The sequence below is a fragment of the Arachis stenosperma genome, chromosome 6 (assembly GCF_014773155.1).
Source record: "Arachis stenosperma cultivar V10309 chromosome 6, arast.V10309.gnm1.PFL2, whole genome shotgun sequence".
Lineage (NCBI taxonomy): Eukaryota > Viridiplantae > Streptophyta > Magnoliopsida > Fabales > Fabaceae > Arachis > Arachis stenosperma.
Genome location: NC_080382.1, coordinates 74,964,319 through 74,977,129, shown reverse-complemented (window position 1 = coordinate 74,977,129; position 12,811 = coordinate 74,964,319). Strand labels below are relative to the sequence as shown.

The 12,811-nt window shown below is 38.2% G+C and overlaps 1 non-coding gene across 1 annotated transcript; it reads left to right on the top strand.

The window, feature by feature from the left end:
• The first annotated feature begins 11,323 nt into the window (after positions 1-11,323).
• Positions 11,324-11,427, top strand: LOC130937494 (small nucleolar RNA R71). Its single transcript, XR_009068713.1, has one exon. It is a non-coding gene; the product is annotated as a small nucleolar RNA R71 (small nucleolar RNA).
• The last annotated feature ends 1,384 nt before the right edge of the window (positions 11,428-12,811 follow it).

The window sequence follows — 12,811 nt, the reverse complement described above, 5'->3', positions numbered from 1 at the left end:
GGTTGAAGCTATTGCAACACCCACTAATGATACTAAGATAGTACTGAAATTCCTCCAGAAATACATCTTCAGCAGATTTGGTATCCCTAGAGTACTAATTAGTGATGGGGGCACTCATTTATGCAATAAACAGCTTTACTTTGTTTTGGTTTGGTATGGAGTTAGTCACAAGGTGGGCACTCCATATCATCCACAGACAAATGGGCAAGCTGAAGTCTCTAATAGAGAACTTAAAAGAATCCTGGAACGGACTATGATTAACCGTAGAAGGGATTGGGCAAGAAGCTTGGATGATGCTCTGTGGGCATACAGAACAGCATTCAAGACTCCTATAGGAACTTCTCCATACCAGCTTGTGTATGGAAAAGCCTGTCACTTGCTAGTGGAACTGGAACATAAGGCCTATTGAGCAACCAGATTCCTAAACCTTGATGCCAAGTTAGCTGGAGAAAAACGATTGCTCCAGTTAAATGAGCTAGAGGAATTCAGACTCAATGCTTTCGAAAATGCAAAAATTTTACAAAGAGAAAGCAAAATAGATGGCATGATAAGAAGTTATCATCCAGAGTTTTTGAGACAAGGCAGAAAGTTCTGCTGTTTAATTCTAGGCTCAGATTATTCCCCGAAAAATTGAAATCCCGTTGGAGAGGTCCATATGTGATTACAAGTGTGTCACCATGGATACGTGGAGCTTCAGGATAATGATACTAACAAAAAGTTCATTGTTAATGGACAGAGAGTTAAACATTATCTTGAAAGCAATTTTGAGCAAGAATGCTCAAAACTGAGACTTGATTAAAGCTCAGTAATAGTCCAGCTAAAGACAATAAAGAAGCGCTTGCTGGGAGGTAACCCAGCCATTTACAAAGCTTATTTGTTAATTAATTGATTTTTACAGGTTTATGTCAATTATCTTCAAATGTAAAACTGCAATTGCTTGAGTTCACAGAGTTACAGAAGGATTCACAGGATAAAACAGCAAAAAGGAAGCTCACTGGTGCGAAAAAGCCAGTAAGAACTATTTTGGGCGTTGAACGCCCAAAAAAAGCATCTGCTGGGCGTTCAACCCTAGTAAGGATAGCCATATAGGCGTTAAACGCCAGAAAGAAGCATCTTCTGGGCGTTGAATGCCAGAAAGAAGCACCTTTTGGGCTTTTAATGCCATATTTACAGTGGCAAAGGAGTTCCTGGTATTCAACGCCAGCTAGAAGCAACAGTTGGGCATTGAACGCCTAGGAGATGCTGCAAATGGGCGTTAAACGCCCAAAACATGCAGCATTTGGGCATTTAACGCCAGGATTATGGGGAGGAGGTGAATTCGTTTTCAACTAAAATTTCATTCATTTTTCATGTTTCAATTCATGATTTCTTGCATAAACAGGTTACAAATTCTCAACTTTCAACTTCAAAATGCAAAAAAATTCTTAATCCTAGAAATATTTCTTCATTCTTCTTCAATCTCTTTTCAAATCTTTTTCAAAACTCATCTATCTTTTTGAATTCTTGTCAAATCTTTTTAATTTTTTCTCAAATCTTTTTCAAAATCTCATCATATCTTTTGAATTTTTGAAATTTCCTCTCCTTCTATTCCTCTCCTTTCCTTTCTTTTACTTGAGGACAAGCAAACCTCTAAGTTTGGTGTATTTTTCCATGATCACTGAGCTAAAACTCATCAAGATCATTACACCTAAGGGAAAACAAACCACTTCAAGAGGCAAGAAAGAGAATATTCCAAAACCACTTTGGAATCAAGAGAAGTTCTTAACCAAAGAACATGCAGACCATTACCACAAAATAATGGGTCTGAGATCAGTCATCCCGGAAGTTAAATTTGATCTGAAAGAAGACGAATATTTGGAGATACAGAAGTTGAAGCGCCAGAAGCTGTCTCTTGAAGGACTAGACACCCCACAGGTTGAAGGAGCACCCATCGTCTTCCAAACTAAAGGTTGTTGAGTTCTAATCTTAGCCTTAACTCTGTGATAATTGTTCTTATTAGGAATTTACCTTAGAAGTTATATATGAGTAGTAGTAATTAGTATATCTATTTTGATTTTATCTCTAATTAAGCTATAATTTATTTTACTCATCATCATCAAACTTGAATAAAATAGTAGATTTTTAGAATAAAGAGGCAATATTTTTATTTTCGAGTTCTTGATAAGGTAAATTCTAATTATTTGTATGTGGTGCCAATACTTTTTGTCTTCTGAATGAATGCTTGAATAGTGCATATTTTTGTTATTGAATTTTATGAATGTTAAAATTATTGGCTTCTGAAAGAATGATGAACAAGAGAAATATTATTGCTGATCTGAAAAATTATAAAATTGATTCTTGAAGCAAGAAAAAGCAGTAAAAAAAAGAGAGAAAAAAAAAGAAAAAAAAAAGCAAAAGAGGTAGAAAAAGCCAATAGCCCTTTAAACCAAAAGGCAAGGGTGAAAAGGATCCAAGGCTTTGAGCATCAATGGATAGGAGGATCCAAGGAAATAAATCCAGGCCTAAGCGGCTAAATCAAGCTGTCCCTAACCATGTGCTTGTGGCATGCAGGTCCAAGTGAAAAGCTTGAGACTGAGTGGTTAAAGTCGTGATCCAAAGTAAAGAGTGTGCTTAAAAACTCTGGACACCTCTAATTTGGGACTCTAGCAAAGCTAAGTCACAATCTAAAAAGGTTCACCCAGTTATGTGTCTGTGGCATTTATGTATCCGGTGGTAATACTGGAAAACAAAGTGCTTAGGGCCACGGCCAAGACCCATAAAGTAGTTGTGTTCAAGAATCAACATACTAAACTAGGAGAATCAATAATACTATCTGAATTCTGAGTTCTTATGGATGCCAATCATTCTGAATTTCAAAGGATAAAGTGAGATGCCGAAACTGTTTGGAAGCAAAAAGCTACTAGCCTCGCTCATCTAATTAGAATCTGAGCTTCACTTGAAACTCTAAGATACTATTGCTTCTTGATTTTTTTTTAGCCTCTTTTATTTATCTAGTTGCTTGGGGACAAGCAACAGTTTGAGTTTGGTGTTGTGATGAGCAGATATTTTATACGCTTTTTGGGGTTAATTTCATGTAGATTTTAGTGTGTTCTAGTTAGTTTTTAGTATATTTTTATTATTTTTTAGGCAAAATTCATATTTTTGGACTTTACTATGAGTTTGTGTGTTTTTCTGTGATTTCAGGTATTTTTTGGCTGAAATTGAGGGAGTTGAGCAAAAATCTGATTTAGGCTGAAAAAGGACTGCTGATGCTGTTGGATTCTGACCTCCCTGCACTCGGAATGGCCTTTTTAGAGGTACAAGAGTTCCATTGGCGCGCTCTCAATTGGGTTGGAAAGTAGACATCCAGGGCTTTCCAGCAATATATAATAGTCCATACTTTGCTCGAAGATAGACGACGTAAACTAGCGTTTAACGCCAGTTCCATGTTGCATTCTGGCGTTGAATGCCAGAAACAGGTTGCAAGTTGGAGTTAAACGCCAGAAACAGGTTACAACCTTATATTTAACTCCAGAAACAGCCCAGGCACGTGAGAGGCTTAAGTCTCAATCCCAGCACACACCAAGTGGGCCTCAGAAGTGGATTTCTGCACTATCCATCTTAGTTTACTCAATTTCTGTAAACCAAGGTTACTAGTTTAGTATTTAAACAACCTTTAGAGATTTATTTTGTATCTCATGACATTTTAGATCTGAATTTTATACTCTTTGACGGCATGAGTCTCTAAACTCCAATGTTGGGGGTGAGGAGCTCTGCAGCGTCTCGATAAATTAAAGCAATTATTTCTGTTTTTCATTCAAACATGCTTGTTCCTATCTAAGATGTTCATTCGTGCTTCACTATGAAGAAGGTGATGATCCGTGACACTCATCACCTTCCTCAATCCATGAACGTGTGCCTGACAATCACCTCCATTCTTTATTAGATTGAATGAATATCTCTTAGACTCCTTAATCAGAATCTTCGTGGTATAAGCTAGAATCCATTGGTGGCATCCTTGAGAATCTGGAAGGTCTAAACCTTGTCTGTGGTATTTCAAGTAGGATTCAAGGATTGGATGACTGTGACGAGCTTCAAACTCGCGAGTGTTGGGCGTAGTGATAGACGTAAAAGGATCAACGGATCTTATTCTGATATGATCGAGAACCGACAGATGATTAGCCGTGCTGTGACAGAGCATTTGGACCATTTTCACTGAGAGGATGGGAAGTAGCCATTGACAAGGGTGATTCCCTATATACAGCTTGCCATGGAAGGAGCATTACATTTATGAAAGTGAAAAAGCATTATGTTGCAGGAATTCAGAGGACAAAGCATCTCCAAAACTCCAACATATTCTCCATTACTGCATAATAAGTATTTATTTTATGCTCTTTTACTTTTTACAATTAAAACTAAAAATTATTATTGATATTATATCCTGACTAAGAATAATAAGATAACTGGTGGACGAAATTGTGATCCTCAAAGTTGGTCTCTTTGTATTTGTATGAAATTTAAATATTGGCTCTATAAAAAATACCACAAAGAGATCATGGTATGATGAATCGGGATCTTAATAATCCCTGGTAATGGCACGTGTGATTACAACTCCGTTCAACTTAACCAGCAAGTGTACTGGGTCATCCAAGTAATACCTTACGTGAGTAAGGGTCGATCCCACAGAGATTGTTGGTATGAAGCAAGCTATGGTCACCTTGTAAATCTCAGTTAGGCAGATTAAATGGTTTATGATAAGTTCGAAAATAAATAATAAACAAAAAATAAAATAGTAAATAGTTACTCATATAATTCCATGGTGGGAATTTTATATAGGCATATGGAGATGCTGTGCTCCTCTCGAATCTCTACTTTCTTATTACATTCATCCAATCCTTCTTACTCCTTTCCATGGCAAGCTGTATGTAGGGCATCACCGTTGTCAATGGCTACATCCCATCCTCTCAGTGAAAATGGTCCTATGCTCTGTCACAGCACGGCTAATCATCTGTCGGTTCTCAATCAGGTTGGAATAGAATCCCTTGATTCTTTTGCGTCTGTCAGTAACGCCCAGCCTTCAGGAGTTTGAAGCTCGTAACAGTCATTCAATACCAGAATCCTATTCGGAATACCACAGACAAGGTTAGACTTTCCAGATTCCCGGAATCCTACTCGGAATACCACAGACAAGGTTAGACTTTCCGGATCCCCATGAATGTCGCCATCTATCTAGCTTATACCACGAAGATTCTGTTGGGGAATCTAAGAGATATGCGCCCGGCCTAAAGTAGAACGGAAGTGGTTGTTAGTCACGCGCGTTCATAGGTGAGAATGATGATGAGTGTCACGGATCATCACATTCATCAAGTTGAAGTGCAACGTATATCTTGGAATAAGAATAAAAGAGAATTGAATAGAAAATAATAGTAATTATATTGAAACTTGAGGTACAACAGAGCTCCACACCCTTAATCTATGGTGTGTAGAAACTCCACCGTTGAAAATAGATAAGTGAAAGGTTCAGGCATGGCCGAATGGCCAGCCCCCAAAACGTGATCAATGGCCTCCTAAGATGAAGAATAAAATAAAACTGAGACCAAATATAAAACGTGGTCCAAAGACCGAATGTTCAAAAGACAACTAATACACTAGTAAAAAGTCTTATTTATACTAAACTAGCTACTAGGGTTTACAGAGGTAAGTAATTGATGCATAAATTCACTTTCGGGGCCCACTTGGTGTGTGTTTGGGCTGAGCTTGATCTATCCACGAGCTGAGGCTTCCTTTGGAGTTGAATGCCGAGTTATAGCGTGTTTCTGGCGTTCAACTCCGGGTCGTGACGTATTTTTGGCGTTTGACTCCAGACAGCAGCATGTACTTGGCGTTGAGCGCCACTTTACGTCGTCAATTCCCAAATAAAGTATGGACTATTATATATTGCTGGAAAGCTCTGGATGTCTAGTTTCCAACATCGTTGAGAGCGCAGAATTTGGAGTTCTGTAGCTCCAGAAAATCCATTTTGAATGCAGGGAGGTCAGATTCCAACAGCATCAGCAGTCCTTTTGTCAGCCTTTTTCAGAGTTTTGCTCAAGTCCCTCAATTTCAGCCAGAAATTACCTGAAATTACAGAAAAACACACAAACTCATAGTAAAGTCCAGAAATGTGAATTTAACATAAAAACTAATGAAAACATCCCTAAAAGTAGCTTGAACTTACTAAAAACTACCTAAAAACAATGCCAAAAAGCGTATAATTATCCGCTCATCACAACACCAAACTTAAATTGTTGCTTGTCCCCAAGCAACTGAAAATCAATTAGGATAAAAAGAAGAGAATATACCATAAATTCCAGAATATCAATGAATATTAATTCTAATTAGATGAGCGGGACTTGTAGCTTTTTGCTTCTGAATAGTTTTGGCATCTCACTTTTTCCTTTGAAGTTTAGAATGATTGGCTTCTCTAGGAACTTAGAATTTCGGATAGTGTTATTGACTTTCCTAGTTAAGTATGTTGATTCTTGAACACAGCTACTTATGAGTCTTGGTTGTGGCCCTAAGCATTTTGTTTTCTAGTATTACCACCAGATACATAAATGCCACAGACACATAACTGGGTGAACCTTTTCAGATTGTGACTCAGCTTTGCTAGAGTCCCCAGTTAGAGGTGTCCAGAGCTCTTAAGCACACTCTTTTGCTTTGGATCACGACTTTAACCACTCAGTCTCAAGCTTTTCACTTGGACCTGCATGACACAAGCACATGGTTAGGGACAGCTTGATTTAGCCGCTTAGGCCTGGATTTTATTTCCTTAGGCCCTCCTATCCATTGATGCTCAAAGCCTTGGATCCTTTTTACCCTTGCCTTTTGGTTTTAAGGGCTATTGGCTTTTTCTGCTTGCTTTTTCTTTTTCTTTCTATTTTTTTCACCACTTTTTTTCTTTCTTTCTTTTTTCTTTCACAAGCTTTTGCTTTTTCACTGCTTTTTCTTGCTTCAAGAATCAATTTCATGATTTTTTAGATTATCAATAACATTTCTCTTTGTTCATCATTCTTTCAAGAGCCAACAATTTTAACATTCATAAACAAAAAGATAAAAAATATGCATTGTTCAAGCATTCATTCAGAAAACAAAAAGTATTGTCACCACATCAATATAATTAAACTAATTTCAAGGATAAATTCGAAATTCATGTACTTCTTGTTCTTTTGAATTAAAGCATTTTTCATTTAAGAGAGGTGAAGGATTAATGGAATTATTCATAACTTTAAGACATAGTTACTAAACACTAATGATCATGAAGTAGAGACACAAAACATAACATAAAAACCGAAAAGCAGAAAGAAATAAAAACAAGGAATGAATCCACCTTAGTGGCGTCTTCTTCTTGAAGGACCAATAATGTCCTTAAGCTCTTCTATGTCCCTTCATTGCCTTTGTTGCTCATCCCTCATTGCTCTTTGATCTTCTCTTATTTCATGGAGAATGATGGAGTGCTCATGATGTTCCACCCTTAATTGTTTCACATTGTAGCTCAAATCTTCTAAGGAAGTGTTGAGTTGTTCCCAATAGTTGTTGGGAAGAAAGTGCATCCCTTGAGGCATCTCAGGGATTTCTTGATGATGAGCTTCCTCATGCATCTCTTGAGATCCGTGGAGGGTCTCTCTTGCTTGCTCCATCCTCTTCTTGGTGATGGGCTTATCCTCTTCAATGGAGATATCTCCTTCTGTGATATCTCCAGCTGAGTAACATAGATGGCAAATAAGGTGAGGAAAAGCTAGCCTTGCCATGGTGGAGGGCTTTTCGGCTATTTTGTAGAATTCATTGGAGATGACTTCATGAACTTCTACTTTCTCTCCAATCATGATGCTATGAATCATGATGGCCCGATCCACAGTAACTTCAGATCGGTTGCTAGTGGGAATGATGGAGCGTTGAATGAACTCTAACCATCCTCTAGCCATAGGCTTGAGGTCCAGTCTTCTTAGTTGAACTAGCTTGCCTTTGGAGTCTCTTTTCCATTGAGCTCCTTCCACACATATGTCCATGAGGACTTGGTCCAACCTTTGATTAAAGTTGACCCTTCTAGTGTAGGGGCGTACATCTCCTTGCATCATGGGCAAGTGGAACGCCAACCTCACATTTTTCGGACTAAAATCTAAGTATTTCCCCCGAACCATTGTGAGATAATTCTTTGGACTCGGGTTCATATTTTGATCATGGTTCCTAGTGATCCATGCATTGGCATCGAACTCTTGAACCATTAAGATTCCAACTTGTTGCATGGAGTTAGTTAGGACTTCCCAACCTCTCCTTCGGATCTCATGTCGGATCTCCGGATACTCATTTTTCTTGAGCTTGAAAGGGACCTTAGGGATCACCTTCTTCTTTGCCACAACATCATAGAAGTGGTCTTGATGGCTTTTGGAGATGAATCTTTCCATCTCCCATGACTCGGAGGTGGAAGCTTTTGTCTTCCCTTTTCCTTTTCTAGAGGATTCTCCGGCCTTAGGTGCCATTGGTGGTAATGGAAAAACAAAAAGCTTATGCTTTTACCACACCAAACTTAAAATATTGCTCGCCCTCGAGCAAGAGAAGAAAGAAGAGAAGAAGAAGAAGAAAATATGGAGGAGAAGGGGGAGTGTAGGTTTCGGCCAGGGTATAGAAGAGGGGGTTGTGTTGTGTGAAAATGAAGTGGAATGGAGGGGTTTATATAGGAAAAGGGGAGAGGGTAGGTTCGGCCATTTTAGGGTGGGTTTGGGTGGGAAAGTGTTTTTGAATTTTGAAGGTAGGTGGGGTTTATGGGGAAGAGTGGATGGATGTGAGTGGTGAAGAGGTGATGGGGAATAGAGATTGAGGTGATTGGTGAAGGGTTTTGGGAAAGAGTGTTTATTGGGAGGAGAGATTCAGAGATTGAAGTTGTTGGGAAGTGTGACATGGGGAAGAGTGTTATAGGATTAGGAGGTAAGGTAGGAATATGTTAGGTGGGGATCCTATGGGGTCCACAAATCCTGAGGTGATCCTGTGGGGTCCACAGATCCTGAGGTGATCCTGTGGGGTCCACAGATCCTGAGGTGTCAAGGAATTACATCCCTGCACCAAATAGGCATGTAAAATGCATTTGCATACCATTCTGGCGTTTAAAGGCCGAGGTGATGCACGTTCTGGACGTTCAACGCCCATGTGAAGCATGTTCTGGGCGTTCAACGCCCATGTGTAGCATGTTTCTGGCATTCAACGCCCATGTGTAGCATGTTTCTGGCGTTGAACGCCAGTTCCATGCTTGTTACTGGCGTTCAGCGCCAGCTTTTCTCAAGGCACATTCCTGGCATTCAAACGCCAGAATGTTGCTTGTTTCTGGCGTTCAGCGCCAGATTCATGCTCTGTTCTGGCATTGAACGCCAGCCAGATGCTCCTTACTGGCGTTGAACGCCAGTCTATCCTTCCTCCAGGGTGTGATTTTTCTTCTGCTGTTTTTTTTATTCTATTTTTAATTTTTATATTTTTTTCGTGACTCCACATGATCATGTACCTAATAAAACACAAAATAACAATAAAATAAAATTAAAATTAAATAAATAAAAATTTGGGTTGCCTCCTAACAAGTGCTTCTTTAAGGTCAATAGCTTGATAGTGGGCTCTCATGGAGCCACAAGGTGATCAGGTCAATGTTGTATGGTCCCAACACCAAACTTAAAGTTTGGATATGAGGTCTTAACACCAAACTTAGTGTTTGGTTGTGGCCTCCCAACACCAAACTTAGAGTTTGACTGTGGGGGCTCTTCTTGACTCTGAACTGAGAGAAGCTCTTCATGCTTACTCTCTTTTGTCACAGAGGGATGGCCATGTGCCTTAAACACAAGGTAGTCCCTATTCAATTGAAGGACTAATTCACCTCTGTTGACATCTATCACAGCTCCTGCTGTAGCTAGGAAAGGTCTTCCAAGGATGATGCATTCATCATCTTCCTTCCTAGTGTCTAAGATTATGAAATCAGCAGGGATGTAAAGGCCTTCAACCTTTACTAACACGTCCTCTACTATTCCATAAGCTTGTCTCAATGAATTGTCTGCCAATTGTAATGAGAACAAGGCAGGTTGTACCTCAATGATCCCTAGCTTCTCCATTACAGAGAGTGGCATAAGATTTATCCCTGACCCCAGATCACATAGAGCTTTTTCAAAGGTCATGGTGCCTATGGTACAAGGTATTAAGAACTTGCCAGGATCTTGTCTCTTTTGAGGTAAAATTTGCTGAATCCAAGTATCTAGTTCATTAATGAGCAAGGGAGGTTCACTTTCCCCAGTCTCATTACCAAACAACTTGGCATTCAGCTTCATGATAACTCCTAAATATTGAGCAACTTGCTCTCCAGTCACATCTTCGTCCTCTTCGGAGGAAGAATAGTCTTCAGAGCTCATGAATGGCAGAAGGAGGTTTAATGGAATCTCTATGGTCTCTATATGAGCCTTAGATTCCTTTAGATCCTTAATAGGAAACTCCTTCTTGCTTGAGAGACGTCCCAGGAGGTCTTCCTCACTAGGATTTTCGTCCTTCTCCTCCCTTGTGCATTCGGCCATATTGATCACATCAATGGCCTTGCACTCTCCTTTTGGATTCTCTTCTGTATTGCTTGGGAGAATACTGGGAGGAGTTTCAATGACTTTCTTACTCAGCTGGCCCACTTGTACCTCCAGATTTCTGATGGAGGATCTTGTTTCACTCATGAAACTGAAAGTGGCTTTTGACAGATCAGAGACTAGATTGGCTAAATTAGAAGTGCTTTGTTCAGAATTCTCTATCTGTTGCTGAGAAGATGATGGAAAAGGCTTGCTATTGCTCAGCCTATTGCATCCACCATTGTTAAAGCCTTGTTGAGGCTTTTGTTGATTCTTCCATGAGAAATTTGGATGATTTTCTCCATGATGAATTATAGGTGTTTTCATAAGGTTCTCCCATGTAATTTACCTCTGCTATTGCAGGGTTTTCAGGATCATAAGCTTCTTCAGAAGCTGCCTCTTTAGTACTGTTGGATGCATTTTGCCATCCATTCAGACTTTGAGAGATCATGTTGACTTGCTGAGTCAACACTTTGTTCTGAGCCAATATGGCATTCAGAGCATCAATTTCAAGAACTCCCTTCCTCTGAGGCGTCCCATTATTCACGGAATTCCTCTCAGAAGTGTACATGAATTGGTTATTTGCAACCATGTCAATGAGTTCTTAAGCCTCTTCAGGCATTTTCTTTAGGTGAATAGATCCACCTGCAGAATGGTCCAATGACATTTTTGAAAACTCAGATAGACCATAATAGAATATATCTAATATGGTCCATTCTGAAAACATGTCAGATGGACACCTTTTGGTCAACTGCTTGTATCTTTCCCAAGCTTCATAGAGGGATTCACCATCTTTTTGTTTAAAGGTCTGAACATCCACTCTAAGCTTGCTCAGTTTTTTAGGAGGAAAGAATTTATCCAAGAAGGCCGTGACCAGCTTATCCCAGGAGTCCAGGCTATCCTTAGGCTGTGAATTCAACCATATTCTAGCTTTGTCTCTTACAGCAAAAGGGAAAAGCATGAGTCTGTAGACTTCAGGATCAACTCCATTCGTCTTAACAGTCTCATAAATCTGCAAGAACTCAGTTAAAAACTGGTAAGGATCTTCAGATGGAAGTCCATAAAACTTGCAGTTCTGTTGCTTAAAGCAACTAGTTGAGGTTTAAGCTCAAAATTATTGGCTCCAATGGCAGGAATGGAGATGTTTCTTCCATCAAATTTGGACGTTGGTTTTATGAAGTCACCAAGCATTCTCCTTGCATTATTGTTGTTGGGTTCAGCTGCCATCTCCTTCTCTTGTTCTAATATTTCTGAAAGGTTACCTTTAGATTGTTGTAATTTAGCTTCTCTTAGTTTCCTCTTCAGAGTCCTTTCAGGTTCGGGATCAATTTCAACAAGAGTGCCTTTTTCCTTGTTCCTGCTCATATGAAAGAGAAGAAAACAAGAAAAGAAGAGGAATCCTGTATGTCACAGTATAGAGATTTCTTTATGTTAGTAGAAGAAGAAAGGGGGGAAGAGTGAAGAAGAATGGATTCGGATATTTAGATGAAGAGAGGTGAAGAGAAGTGTTAGTAAATAAATAATTAAATAGAATAAGAAAAGAGAGGGAGAATTCGAAAATAATTTTTTTTGAAAAGGGGTTAGTATTTTCGAAAATTAAAGATAAGATATAATTAAAATTAAAATTTAAAACAAAAAGAATTTTTGAAAAAGAGATGAGATATTTTCGAAAATTAGAGAGGAAAAAGTAGTTAGGTGGTTTTGAAAAAGATAAGAAATAAACAAAAAGTCAAATAGTTAGTTGAAAAAGATATTTAAAAATCAAATTTGAAAAGATAAGATGATAAGAAGATAGATAAGATCTTTTGAAATCAAATTTTTGAAAAAGATAAAAAGATAAGATAAAAAGATAAGATAGAAAAGATAAAAAAGATTTTAATTTTTTTTTATTTAAAATTACTTACTTCACTAACAAGAAACTACAAGATAATATTCTAGAATTTAAAGATTGAACCTTTCTTAACAAGAAAGTAACAAACTTCAAATTTTTGAATCAATCACATTAATTGTTAGTGAATTTTCGAAAAATATGATATAAAGATAAGAAAAAGATTTTGAAGATATTTTGAAAAAGATTTTTGAAATTTTCGAAAAATAGAAAAAAAATGAAAAAGATATAATTTTTGAAAAAGATTTTGAAAAGATAAGATTTTTAAACTTGAAAATTTGACTTGACTTGTAAGAAACAACTAATTTTGAAAATTTTTGACCAA